Source organism: Nematolebias whitei, chromosome 21 (assembly GCF_014905685.2).
Source record: "Nematolebias whitei isolate Nwh7 chromosome 21, NemWhi1, whole genome shotgun sequence".
Classification (NCBI taxonomy): Eukaryota; Metazoa; Chordata; class Actinopteri; order Cyprinodontiformes; family Rivulidae; genus Nematolebias; species Nematolebias whitei.
In genome coordinates this window covers 26102703-26115956 of record NC_056518.1, presented here as the reverse complement: position 1 = coordinate 26115956, position 13254 = coordinate 26102703, and the positions used below count along the sequence as shown (strand labels likewise).

The window sequence follows — 13254 nt, the reverse complement described above, 5'->3', positions numbered from 1 at the left end:
ATAATCACATTTAACTTTAACCAAACTGTTGGGAGACTGATTTCAGTGTCCACATAAAAAGAAAAACATTTAATTCTTAAAATATGCACAACATGATGCAGAAAACAGCTGTAGCCCTGTCCACAATGATATATTGACAGCAGTGTGTCAGCCAATCTCAAAAATCATTCCCAGCATCTGATTAAACCAGGAGGAGTTGTATCAAATGTATAATCATCTTGTTTGTTCCTGTGTGATCAATGTTGTTACTGTTCCAAGGATTGGAAAGGCCCAGGGGCTGTTATTACGTCAAAATGCAAATTATACTTTGCTGTTTTGCAAGAAAATGAAATGACAGATTTTGATCTTATGTTGTGTGCTGTAGTCTAAAGTATGAAACCCTGTAGATGTCTAGTTTAGATGACAGCGGATTTATGAACATGCCCTTAAATTGAGTACACAATAGACAAGAACCCCTGCCCATAAATCTGCAGGACCTTCAGTATACGACAGCATCATAAACCGACACTTGAACGGTACACAAATATGTGAATAACCAGATGAGAGACGACCTCCTATCACGTATATTTGCTCAAATTATATCAACACCTCCAAGGGGATTAAGAGGACCTGTAGGGCCACATACTTCAAAAAGCAGGTCTCTACAAGTCATCTCTGATATTATTAATCCCTAATAAAGGTTATCACTGTAAAAAAATCACTGTAATGCCACTTGATTGTTGATATGTGCTGCTGATCTCATGCTGCTGATTTATTTCATGCTGCTGTGTTCACTCGTACTCATCTGCTCACACAGACTCATGTTTGTGCTGCTGTTCGGTGTATTGTTTTTATGCTACTATTAGTGTATTCTTAGTTTAGCGTATTTCTTAGATCTTATTACTGTTTTTCTTTGCCATTTATACTTTTGTTGGATGTAACCGGACCCTGTGTACACAATTTCATTCCACCACATGTACCACATATGATGCAAATGACAATAAAGATGCCTTAACCTTAAGCTTGACCTTGATTATTGTCAAAATTGTTGGTCCCAGCACAGTTTGCTTTTTTCCAAATGTTTACACTTTTTTAATTATTTTTATTTTTACAAGGATTGCACTTTTAATATAACATTGCCTTTCCAGAGCAATATTTACTACTTTGGAAAAAAAGAGAAATGAGCACAAATTTTACTTGTTATAGATAGGATATTTTTAATCAATACATAACAGTGTTTTTTTTTTTGATAAAACATCACTTTAGATTTGTATAACGCTGACATTTTTGCAACAATGTTCTAAAGATTAACATAAATAGCTAAATAAAGATACAAAAAACACAAAAGGTAATTTTCTTGAATGAATCTCTTGCATTAATTCCCCATTGAAAGACAAATGGTTCTATGTACTTCTTATACAGAAAACAGTCACATGACCACCACAAACTGAAAAAAACTCTGTTTGCTTTCATCTCAAAGCACTTTTTAATTAGACCCTTGCAGAGCTGCTCATTTGGCTTCAAACTTGTTTTTTGATACAAAGTGCTTGCTCCGAAGAAAAACATCAGCATCAGTCACTGCGAGTGCTGCAACATGACATATGTTAAGCTGCGAGAGACAAAGCTCTCAAGCTGCTGTGAGAATTTCATAATCACCAGAAAATTAGCTGGATCATTAAATAGCATGCTTTCCAACATATCTTGTAAAAACACTTGATAATGCAATAAAAATGAGTTTTCCGCAGCTTTGCTAAAAGGCTTTTTTAACAGAATAAGCATTTGGAACTAAAATCAAACAACAGTGTTGTTTTTAAAAAATACTGTATTTTAAAATAAGTTTATGCTCAGTGCAGACCCACAGCAAATATAGACAAGTGGTGTTTTGACTTGTGCAGATTGTAGATTAATATTATCTAATTTAGATCAGTATGGCATGTCTTAGATACTTTTACTTCCATCAGGAAGTTTATTTTTTAATATGATTTTAGGTTTGTTGCTCAGATTATTTCAAATGCACTGGCTAGATTGCAATTTATGTCAGTCGACATTAATTTTGACCTTTTTCCATGCAATCATCTATTTTCATCCTTAGATGGAGGTTGGTTTGTGAAAGCAGATGGTCCAGGAGGAAAATGCACATATTCCTCTACCCAGTAGCACTCACCACCTCTTCCTTACAAATCCCAAGGTGTTGCCATGTCAGAGAAGTGACATGATCCCTCCAGCACATTCTGGACCTTCTGCAGGGTCTCCTATACATTTACCGGTACCTAGCATATTATTTTCAGGAGAATGGGTTTAAAATGAATACATTTAATTTAATTCAGTTTATTTGTAAAGTGCCAAGTCACCGCAGAAGTTGACTCAGGGCACTGTACAGAGACGTTCACATACATTGATAAGCCAATTAGTAAAAGTTATATGTGTATGGAAGCCAGCAGATTGTGCTGAATCATCACTTCATCACAGTTTCCCATCCTGAGCAAGTACAAAGGCAACAGTGGAAAGGAAAAACTCCCTTTTTACTAGAAGAAACCTCCAGCAGAACCAGGCTCAGGACGAGTGGCCATCTGCTTCAACTGGCTGGAGTTTGAGAGGACAGGAAGGAGAAACAAACAACACAATGGCTGGTCCAGGTGTACTTTGGAAGAAGGTAAAAAAATATATGTTAAGGATAAAAATAACAAATACAAAACAGATAGAATAAAGCAAGTAAAACAGCAGCAGAGTGAAGAAATGTGTCAGTTTGTCCTTCAGCAGTATAAGTCTATAGCAGCATAAGGGACAGCTCAGGAAGCCCAAGCCAACCCTGACTATAGGATTTATCAAAAAGAAAAGACTTAAGCCTAATCTTAAAAGGACATAAGGTGTCAGCCTCATGGACAGAAAATGGAAGTTGGTTTCACAAGAGAGGAGCCTGATAACTGAAAGCTCTGCCTCCCATTCTGCTTTTAGAAACTCTAGAAACCACAAGTAAACCTGCAGTTTACAGTGAATTTGTGAACACCACCACACAGAATGCAACAATTTGTTCTGGGTTAGTCGAACTAAAAAAAAATTAAGTTACTCATTTTATCCTTGAGCCCATTCATTATATTTTGTTGTGTGTGAAGAAATAAACATACATTTTTATAGTTTATAAAAAAGAAGTGTACCTTTTACATCAGCTAACATCAGCAGAACTTTTCTCTGCAAAGTGAAAAAGTAAACTAAAGTTCACCAAAGTGAACAAAATGTAATCATTTTTTTTCTAATTTTCAAAAAGCTTTTGTAATCTAATTTGTTTTCCTTTATTATACTTTATCATATCAATAACAAATATTGTTTTTATTACCCTCCTTAAAAGAATTAAAGGATTCAGAGTACACATTGCAGTGTAGAGTAAAAAGTAGAGATAGAAAAACCAGTAATGTGTTGTTTGTAAAGGAAGATAAAGGTTGGAGCATCATGGCAGAGTGTATGTTGGATCTGCTTCATGTGTTTTGTATGCTGCGGGGCTGAGGGAACCTGCAGGAGTCAGTGAAATGTTTCATCTTAATGATACTTTCTCAGCTGTTATCCCGGGTGGTTAAAGCTCTGACTGTCTGCGTGCACAACCATACATGCATGTCTGGTCTGTAACTCACAGTCCAGCTGCTCCTGCAGTGTTCTCTCTTCTCCTCCTCTGTTTTGTCTTCTATAAATGTTGAACCTGCACATAAATAAAGTATAAGTGGGGGAAAGACTCCAGGAATTCAGGGAGACAGAAAAGTTTTACAGAACCTATGGGGTGTCCAGTAGTGTTTAACTTTGGGATGTTGATGGGGTATATTTTGGTCCTGTCAGCAGCCATGTGGGGTCTTGGCTCTAGCAGCTGCTTTAATAGAGTGGAAGGTGAGGAATTTGTTGTCATTTAAACACTTTAGGCTCTTTAGTCAATAATTTCTGCACTGTTTTTGCAATGAGTCAGTGAATAATGTTTTGATTAGTACTGGAGAAATTTCATAAAATACCTTGTCACTATTTTATGTCCAACAAGCAATAATGGGTTAAACATCTGGCTTTTTTAAGAACCTAATTTAGCCAAACATATATAGTAACTTGATTTAATGAAATGTTTCTTATTGTGTCTAAACTTTAAAGGGCAAGCACAGAAGAAATATGACTGAGAAAAACAAACAAAAAAATGTGACGAGAAAGAGAGAGAATGGAGAAAAGAGCAGGGTTATAGGAGCCCAGATAGTCAAATTAAAGGGATTAGACAGCTCATTCCCCCCTAATTCCCTTATCACCTCCTTCCGCAGTGGATCGGGCTGTCACTTCAACATTTACATGACCTCATATCCTGCTCAAACCTAAACAGGCACGACCCACATTATGCTAAATCTTCTGTTTACCTGACGTAATCCCTCCTGGACAAACAATTTGCAGCTGGCTACCTGGAAGTTTATGAAGAGGGACTCTTATTTTCCTTCTGGATTAACAGAAGGAAGTGAAGAATAGAACCTGTGTTTGCAATGAGTGGGTAAGCACACAACTTCACTCACAAAATAGGCTTCTATCTCAGTTACTGGTGGATTTTTTTTTTTTAATCTAAGTCATGGTCAGGAGGTAGAAAATAAGACAGAGTGCCAAACAAAAAGGAGGACCATAACCAAAAAGAAAGTGTATCATGTAATTCAGAAATAAAATGGTACACAGAAGTAAACTTGATAAGTGCAGAATATAAATCTTAAGTTCAAGTTCAAGTAAACTTTATTGTCATTACCACCTCTTGTGGTACATGAGATGTAATGCAATTATGTACACAGGGTCCCAGTTACACCCAAAATTAGCAAAATATAAATATAATAATATATACACCATATATAATAATAGTGTAGGACTAAAACATTGATATACATTAAGACCTAAAAATTATAAGCCAAACCCTTGGAGTTATACAACAGATATATTTCCTCTTTGAGCTAATAAAATATCTAAAATGGGTAATATTCGTGTTGTTTGTTTTATATTCTGTATGTTTGTCATTTTTGTATCGTCATGCACTGCCTTGAAAGAGCTAACTTTTCTGGAAACAGTGCAGTACCAATATACTAAAAGAAACTAATAATTGATAAATATGTGAACACGTAAAAATAATTTAGTTTAAGACTATCCAGTTAGTTTTCCAGGAGAGACTTTCAAAAACCCTCTGCTCTTCCACATTGAGAGGAACCTTTCAGGTGGCTCGGGCATCTGGTAAGGATGCTGGGAGGAGACCTTGGGGAAGACCCAGACATGATGGAGAGAACATATCTCTCAGCTGGCCTGGGAACATCTTGGAGTCCGCTCAGAAGATGTGGCTGTGGAAAGAGATGTTTGGGCCTCCCTGCTCAAGCTGCTGCCCCTTTGACGCAACTTCAGAACAAGCGGAAGATTATGAACGGATACTGTCCAATCAGAATATTACATCTTCAGATAAGACTCATTTTATTAACCCAATAAACATTACCAGTGACACCCTGTCCAGTTAATTTGATTGGTTCTGTCTTGGACCAAATATTGAATATTTAAGCATGTTTTGTGAAGCAGGTAACACTCAGACAGGAAGTGCATGTATTTAGATAACAGCAGGTGACAATGTTTGCATTTCCATGTGACTGGGAGCTCTGTCTTCAACTGAAGTTATACAATACCTAAAACATGTTTTTAAAATGCTATTGTGTTGCCCCAGTTTTATTTAATTATGACTGCAGTGCAATAGCTCCATGCTCTTGTTGTGTACACCATGCAGCAGCTGATACCACAGCAGCCCTGCAGCTCTACAGCAAAAGACACTCCCACAGAAATCAGAGATCAAACCACAGAGGAGCCAAAGCAAAACAGAACTATATGAGAAGAGACGGATCCAAGGAACAGATCAAGAGCAACTAAAAAACTTTATGACCTACTTTTAATGTGAATGATTTAAAGACAAAAGGACAATGTGAAACTGCAATAGTGGTAAAAGTCTTTGAAACTGTTATTCTTAACAACAGTTAAATATCGTTTTCCATTGCCAACATTTTCTGCAAAAGCATTCATTATTCTGGACCATTGTGAATTGTCTTTGTGCCAATCTATCGTCAGATTGTCCAGTGTATACCAAGAAACACTCAGGATAATGTGATTTCTTTTAATGTGAGTTCACCAAACTGTGAACTAATGTGAGGACGCCGAAGATATTGGAATCATGATAGCAGGGTTTCTGCTTTTTGGCACCGGCGAATACCTGTTGTCGGCTATTAAAGAAGATGACGGCAGCAGTTTCGGCCATGGCAAAGCTGCTATATAAACCTGTGTGAAGGTTTGGTTCATTCTTCGAGCACTCAAAATCAGCTGATTTACGAGCTAAATCATAAGATGGAAACAATTTGTGAGAATCGCAGGCCACTTGCGGCTTTGGGACTCGCCAGCATTTTGGGGACGACCTTGGAGGGAGCTAATAAGCACGCACCAGTGGAATGCCCACAAATCTGTCCATTTTGGATTAAAAGCAACAGCAGAACTCAAGGTTGATGAGAAAAAACAGTCTTGCCAGAAAAAATCAGCAACTGTGCCTTATCTGAATATGACGTCCCTGTTCGGCCTCGAAGCAGGCCGACATCAAATTTCTCCTGGGATATGTGTAAACTAAGAAGGCTCTGCTCTATTGCAATCCTCCCCCCACCCCCCGAGAGCTTCTGTGAATGCTTATCAGAGCTGTACCGACTGACACCAATAGCTTAATAGGACTATGGGATATCTGGAAGTGCTTCATAGACAAAACTCACAGTCTTGACATCAAATGCATATGTAATGTGCTTAAATGTGCTTGCTGGTAGTTTTTTGATGTCTTAAATCGTGTCCTGATAAGGACAAGGTGTGAAGAGATCTTTTTTTGTAATACCACTATCCTCTCCTCATGGTCTCTTTCCCTTTTCCTATCTAAAAGAATAAGGGGCTGCGCTCTTAGGAGCAGCAGCAACGTGCACTCCGCCCATCTTTCGGACGACTGAACGAACATTATCTCACTGTATTTCAGTACAGTGAAAGTAAAACGTATTCTGATTCTGGTTCCTTTTACTCACCGGGAAACAGCAGCGCAGCGAGTAAGCCGAGTCCATTTAAAATGACACATCTACCAGAACGCCTGAGCACTGAGAGCGGTGTACAATTGACACAAACATGCCCAGACAGTGTTGATCTAAACTAGGTCTTTATGATTGAAGTCAAAAAAATCTACAGCGAAGGATAAACTCCAGGCATTTACAAGCGGGAGGGTTCTGATTTTTTTCCATCTATTGCACATTTACAGTAGATTTTCACAATAAACTTGCATTGTTTGACTGGCATCCTTGATTTAAGGTGACATCTTCTCTAGTAAGCAACAACTTTAACCTTGATTAAAGAGATATTCTCTCCTAGGAGGCCGATGTAGCTCGGTGGTCAGTGTCGTGATCGCATAACTCTAACGTTACAAGTTTGAACACGGACTGAGTCAAGAAGAGCATCCAGCGTAAAACAATTGCCAAATCCTTTGGATGGGTTTGCTCTCTGTGGCAACTCCTCCTGAAGGGAGCAGCTTAAACAAAAGAAAATCTCTCCTCTCAATCCCCTCCATCACTTCAAGCTTGGACACAGTGCACCTGCGACGCAATTAAAAAGAAATCAATTGTAAAACAGGATAGGTAAATTAAGTTATGGTTGAGTAAGTTAAACAGGCTCTGTCCTTCAAAAATATCAGGACGGATTTAACTTTTCCTAAATTTCTTGTGTTACCCAAGCATAGACTCACTCCTGAGACAGCTTTAAGCATTGTTTTGCCTACATGACCCAGGTAGTGAATGAGAGAAATTAAGCCGATTTACATACAAACAAGTGATTTATTTGCTCCCTGGATGTTTTGTGCATTCTGACAAACACTTGGTCTAAAGTTCTAGTCTGTATATTTGCATGAATGATTTGAAAGAGCAACTATAACACATGCTGTGAGGATTAGGAGCTGAAAGTGATCCGTTTATCCTCGGTTCTAAAGGCCCGACTCATGCTTCACCTGATAAGGGTTCAGCTGTCAAGCCAAGAAAGGACAAATCAGTGCCTCTGCAGGTTTTACCTTTATTGTTGCTGCTGGCTGTTTTACATTACGGCCTTTCTGTAACACCTTTAAATACAGGCTGTAAATTGTGTTCAGACTTTACTGTTATTATAAACAGAAATTAAAGTTAATAAGGCAGCTCTGGTACTGGAAAGAAAACTGGGAAAACTTCAAAGTGCTTCTTTTGTTCCATATTTTTTCCGAAGAGCTGCCAATAGCAGATAACACGAAGAAGAGAAAATATGAATTTATGGGTTTTGCTTGCATCAAGTTTACAAAGTGTTAAACTACTCTTGTTTTGGTTGTGTATCTTAAATGCTGATTGCAGTGTGCAGGTGCCAGGCTGTGATTGGCTCAGATAAAAACAGAAGGAAGAAGATTGGCTCTTGGACAAAACCCCAAAAATAGAGATACAGGATGGGAGTGGATGAAGCATCCACTACGCTCTCCTTCCAGGCTGTACGTATCTCAATTTTTACAAATGTAAAGTTCTAAACTATGTCCATGTAAAGCAAGTAGCTGATCAGTGTGAGCTTTCATCTTTTTTAGTCCCTTTGACTCCTGTTTATATTCATTAGACATTATTTTATTTTTATTTGTTTGCTTGAATGGTTATTTTGTGGTATGCTGACTTTGTTTTTGTTAGATTGTTTTAACTTATACAATAGTCCCTTGTTTATTGTGGGTGTTAGGTTCCGTGAAAATCCACGAAGTAGCGACATTAATTTATTTTAGTATTTCTCACACTCTTACAATGTTCTAAACTCTTAAACCTATGTCATTTTAGTAACATACCTACAGTACTGTATATGTAGCTACTAAATTTTACTTACTAGCTCTGCAGAACAGGAGTGGCTCTCAATTCCGGTCCAACTCGGTTCTGTTTCTGCAGACGTACCCTGCAGCAACGAAGCCCACAATTAATTTTCTAAACTCTTAAACCTACTCATTTTAACAACATACTTACTGTATATGTACAGTAGCTTCTAAGTTTTACTTACCAGCGTGTTCCTGCTTGGAGGTCCTCATTGGCTGATTGAAAGAGATGACAATCATGCCAATGGGTGGTGACCGCCGCACCTTTGGCACGCGTCCCCGCTCGGAGGTCCATGTGGGCCAGCTACCAGCTCTCACGATTCACCAATGGGTCTGAAAGTCTGGTTTTGCTCCAGATCTGGTCCGGTTTGATGGGTTCCGTGCGGCCTCTCTGCACCCACTCAGATCAGATCGAAACGTTTCCTCTAGTTTTTTCAGAAGAAGGAAAACGGGGCTTCTGGGTGGGGCTCTGTTGCCTTCTGGGAAATGTGGTCATTATGAGCGGGAATACAGTGGAGGCTTACTGAGAGAAAACTGCAAAATGGCCGCACCTGTCCTAATTTTTTTTTGCCCTAATTTTTTACTGTACATTACTGAACACAGTACTGTCCCAATCATGTGAGTAATATTAAAGTTGACAATCATGTGTCCTGTACAATTTGTTTTTGGTCCAATATTATATTCTGTACATTCACAAACCGCGGTAGAGTGAGTCCGCAAAAGTCGAACCGTAAAATAGTGAGGGACTACTGTGTTGGACGTTGTCCTGTAGATTTTACTGAGCTAGAAATCATTTCTGTATTTTTTCTGTCCAGTAAAATGTGTTTTTTATGTCTACGTTTCATTCTTTGTATCAGCCAACCGAAGTTTAATAATTTTGCTTTGTATTGTCTGATTTTTTTTTATACTGTATGCGTTGTGTTTTTACTCTAGTTTTTTATATAAGTAAAAAGTCCAAATGGAGATGGACATTTTAAATTACCTCCGGCTATAAATGGGTATGATATCTGTGAAACACTTTTTCCTATGAAACAATTTAAAACAAACAGGGCATAAACTTTTTTTTTTCTGTATTATGTAATGTGAGTGAATGCATTGTATTTGAATTATTAAAAGACTTCCATTTAAAATATTTAAAAGGTGCTTTCATCTCTCAGTGGCAGCCTAAACTGGTTTCTTTCACTTATATTAAACATTGAAATGGATGAGAGTGCGCTGAAAAGTTTTATTGTCATCAGCAGCTCTAGTTTCTACACCGACACATTCATACAGTTATGAGTGCAGCTCAGACTTTATAGTTTGTCTTAACTGCCAAATTGTATATTTCTATTTTTTCTATAATTAAATGTTTTATTTTAATCTTAAATTAAGGTCTTGGCATGTAGAAATGATGTGTAAATTATTGAATGTTGCTGCTGAAGCAGACATCTTTGAACTTTGTGCCATACTCTTCTTTGTTGGTTATGAGACAACAGAAGTATGAGCAAGTACCAGAATCTTTTCAAGTATCACTGATGGTCCTGGTTCTTTTTCTCAAATAGTTTTCCCTTAAACTTAACAAATGGTTGTTTTGCATCTGATCTTTGTTGGAGTGTAAAGTTTAGAGCAAAAACATTTCAAAACGTTGTTGTTTGAATTAAAGTGATGAGGCGATCTCTGTTCAGTTGAAATCAAAATAAAGAAGAATTTGCATTAGGATTATACTTTCTTCTTCATCTATCCATCATTATTCTTCTGTTAGCCATCATATTCACTTAAATGTACTTTTCTTTCCTTCCATCCATCCAGGGTGGTTGTGGCTGAGTGGTTAGAGCAGTCATCCTCCAATGCGAGAGTTGTGGGTTCGATTCCACCAGCAGTCACATGCTGAATTGTGCAAGACACTGAACCCCTCATTGCCTCCGATATGTGTCCCATCTGTGTATGAGTGTGATAAAACACTGATTAGTCTCTTTAGAATGATTTGTTCAATTAGCTTTGTAGAGATCTAGTAGAGTGCTGTATAAATGGGTAAATGAGGATTGTAGTGTAAAGCATTTGAGTGTTTTGATAAGATATAAAAACTGTCACATTTCTGCCTCTCCTGCCATTGTTTTCTGTTTCCATGCTGTGTCTTCCCCCTGCTCATGACATTATTCAACTCTGCTCCTGTCACCCTGCACCACGCCCACTCTGCTCCACCACCATAATCAGCTCTCATATCATACACCTGTTACCCTCCCTTCTTAAACTCCATGCTCATGTTGTGTCCTTGCCAGATTATCCAACGAAGAAGTGTTCTCGCCAGATTATTGAACTCTTCACGAAAGTAGATGTCCAGTGTCCAAGCCATAGTTTTGCCTGCCTGTTCCATCTCAACCCCTTGCCTGATCTAGATTCTGCTTTCTGACCACAGTACCAACTTTGATTCTTATAACTAAGTCTCACAGATCCCAATTTGGATTTATTATTAGATTTCTGACTAGCAGCTCTTGACCCCTGCCTGCATTACTGGACCTCACTTTTGGATAATCCTTAAAACAATGCTTTTCATAAGCCTCCCTCTCTGCTGAAGCTCATTCACTGTTGATGACATCAGCATCTCCAACTCACTAAAGGAGCCCCTCCCTTGCTTAATTGTGAAGGTTAGCGACTGCTACAGTAAAACTTAGAAACTTCACAGTAAAACGTTGATAACTGATCTCCCTGTCTCTGCAGATTGGACTTGCCCTCTGACCCAGACAGTGATTTATTGATAAATCTTTTTTTTACCATTCCTGTTGTCCAATGTTGTGCACAAAACCTAAAACACATTCTTGTCAAAAGCACTATATAAGTGCAGTCTATTTACCTTCCGGTGCCTTCCCTCCAGTAACCCAAACTTACAGCTCTTTCTCTCTCATCTGACTGTCTTAATAATCTGAGTCTAATAGTTTTCTTTCATTAGTCTCGTTTTCCAGATTTAGTTTTACCTTGATTTTTCTATATATGAGTTCTTGGTTAATGGGCTGATAATCACTTGCTTTTTATATTTTAAAACTCATGTTTCTCTCTTCCTGTTTTTGTTGTTGTTGTTGTTGTTGTTGTTGTTGTTGTTGTTTGTTCTGGTGATATCATACATGTGTTTGAATTCTTTCATGGCTGCTTGTGATCTTTTTTAATGTATGAAGTTTCAGTTTTTCTGTTTAAATTGCCAGATTTTGGTTGTTGTATCCTCTAATCTTGCCAAGTCCACAAAAAGTCAAGGTCCATCTGCCTCTTGTTTGATTCAATAAAAGTTATGTGTGTATATATATATATATATATATATATATATATATATATATATATATATTTTTTTTTTTTTTTTTTTTTTTTTTTTATTACGAGCCGCCTCCTTGTCTTATGTCTGTGTTCTACACTTCTCCACTCAATAATCCCATCCCTCACCTCAACTCTGTGCCACTCAGACCTCTTTATTACATACACACACTCCCTCGTGATCATCCTCAGATGATCAATACACTCATACTTTTGCTTATGATTTCTTTTTATCTTTCCTTGACTCCTCTGTAAACTGTTAGTTGTGCTGGCAGTGATGTACCATGCTATATGAAAACAAACGATCCGACATCTGGGGCTGTGCTTTCTGGTAATGTAACATTTAATAAAAAGGATTGTGTGTGTTTTTTAAGATGCTTAAAATTTCTCAAAGCAATTTGAAAAGTCTGTGTAACTATTTGTTTCATAAATATTCCTGGTTGCACTTTTAATAAATGTATTCTGTAGGAGATGCCTGAGCTGTTTGCACAGAGGTGTCTTTTGTAAACATCCCAAGTACATCCTCATAACCAAGGGACGTGTGGCAGGAAAAGACATGGCATGTGCTCAGAATAGAGATTTTGTTATGATGTAAAAAAAAAAAAAAAAAGGAGGAGCAGCAGACACAGGGAGGACAGGGGAAAAGGAGCTTGCGTGATGAGAATTTTAATTTTGCAACCCACGTCACTGCTTAAAAACTGTCACAAAACTGATAATCAGAGCAAGACGAAGAGGAGACAAGAAACAAAGAGAGGCAGAGGGTGGTGATCTTGATTTACTGTGGAAATGTAATTATTCAGCAAGACTACTAACGGTGAATCAAACTGTAATTAAAACCAGATTAAGAAACATGCTCACTGCTAAAACAAAGAGAAAAAGAAATTGATTGGGAAAATAAGAGCGGGTCAGAAATAAATAATAAAACAACAAAACATTGAGAATATTCTAACCTATGCAATAAATAAAATGCTCTGATTTGAATGAAGTGATGCATGGCACAATAATGTTAAGTGATGTGAAGTCAACGAACTGTTTACAGGGATTAACGTTTCCAAAGGAACAAATTGAAAAAGTAATCAATAAATCACGCACTGAACTGAAAT

The 13254-nt window shown here is 37.7% G+C and overlaps 1 protein-coding gene across 1 annotated transcript in view; it reads right to left on the bottom strand.

The window, feature by feature from the left end:
* LOC119427204 overlaps nucleotides 1–13254 on the bottom strand; it is a gene marked incomplete at its 5' end in the record, with an annotated part of 94422 nt that overhangs the window by 44412 nt on the left and 36756 nt on the right.